Source organism: Sinocyclocheilus rhinocerous, unplaced genomic scaffold (assembly GCF_001515625.1).
Source record: "Sinocyclocheilus rhinocerous isolate Xijiao unplaced genomic scaffold, SAMN03320098_v1.1 scaffold2660, whole genome shotgun sequence".
NCBI lineage: Eukaryota > Metazoa > Chordata > Actinopteri > Cypriniformes > Cyprinidae > Sinocyclocheilus > Sinocyclocheilus rhinocerous.
This window is the reverse complement of record NW_015630549.1, coordinates 28,209-29,383: the sequence shown is the minus strand read 5'-3', so window position 1 is coordinate 29,383 and position 1,175 is coordinate 28,209. Positions and strand designations below refer to the sequence as shown.

Sequence of the window (1,175 nt, the reverse complement as noted above, 5' to 3'; positions counted from 1 at the left end):
GGACTGTGTACAACTCGCTGTGAACTCGCTCAGGGCGGTTCTACGTTAAAACGGTAGTGTCTGTCAACATTCGTGGGCGGGGCCTGTGGCTAATGTGACGTCACATTAGCACCAATGCTAAAAATAGGCCATTGGGAGACATTGCTTATTATTTATGGGGATTTAAAAAAAGGAGTGGGTGGATTTTTATCATTATAGGGTGGTTGTGTACACACACTGCCAACACACATTTATGTCCAAACACCTTGCAAAAGTGAATTTTGCATAATCGGTCCCCTTTAAGGTGTGTCAGAAAAAGAAAAAAAAACACTGTAAAGATTGTACCTTAAGTGGTACGAAATGTTTTTTGCACATTCTCTACCCTTAAAGGTCCACATTAGTACCTTAGAGTAGTAATATGTACCCTTAATGTTTACATTAGGGGCAAATGAAGTACAACGTTGTCCCTTTAAGGGTACTGCTCCAGTGATAAGCTGTTGTATACCCCTAAAGGTACAATTTTAGCACATTTTTTTTCTGAGAGTGAAGGGAAGTTTGAAAGGGAATCTTTGGTTTCCATTTATACGATCCGATGAATGGGACAGGTGGTTAAACAGAGAAAGGTGCCCATGTGTCTCAGCAGAGCAGTTGTCTGGTGAACTGTAGACTCTGTAAGAGTCCCACCTGTCCACAGAGAATGTGAACTAACAGACCTCGACAGTTTTCAGCACAAGGTGGTGAGTATCAGCTGCGGCAGTCCTGCTCTGTCAATTTCTGATTCCATCGTGTCGCCACAGAGGTTCGTAGAACTAAGTAAAATTTCCTTCACAGTTAACTTGACTCCTCAAACAAGCCTCTCCTAATTTCTCCAAAATGTGAGAATTTTTTATGCTTTCTTTCTAGAATCTAATTGGTCTAACTTTAAAGGTGACATATCATGAAAATCTGACTTTTCCAGGTTTTAAGTGCTATAATCAGGTCCCCGGTGCATCTACCAACCAAGGAAACGTGAAAAAGATTAACCCAGTAACTTTGTTTTGGTAAGCCTTTTTCTGCAAGCGTCTGAGAAAACGAGCACGTCTGATTTCGCTCCCTTGGTGACGTGTCAAATGAATCTCATTACAATATTACCGCCCCTTAATCTGCACGTTTCCACACAATGCACCGTCATTTTGATTTTGCAAGCGACAACAGTG

At 41.4% G+C, this 1,175-nt stretch overlaps 1 protein-coding gene across 1 annotated transcript in view; it reads left to right on the top strand.

The window, feature by feature from the left end:
* LOC107740555 (USP6 N-terminal-like protein) overlaps positions 1-1,175 on the top strand; it is a 24,747-nt gene that overhangs the window by 9,473 nt on the left and 14,099 nt on the right. The gene's annotated exons all lie outside the window — the stretch shown is intronic.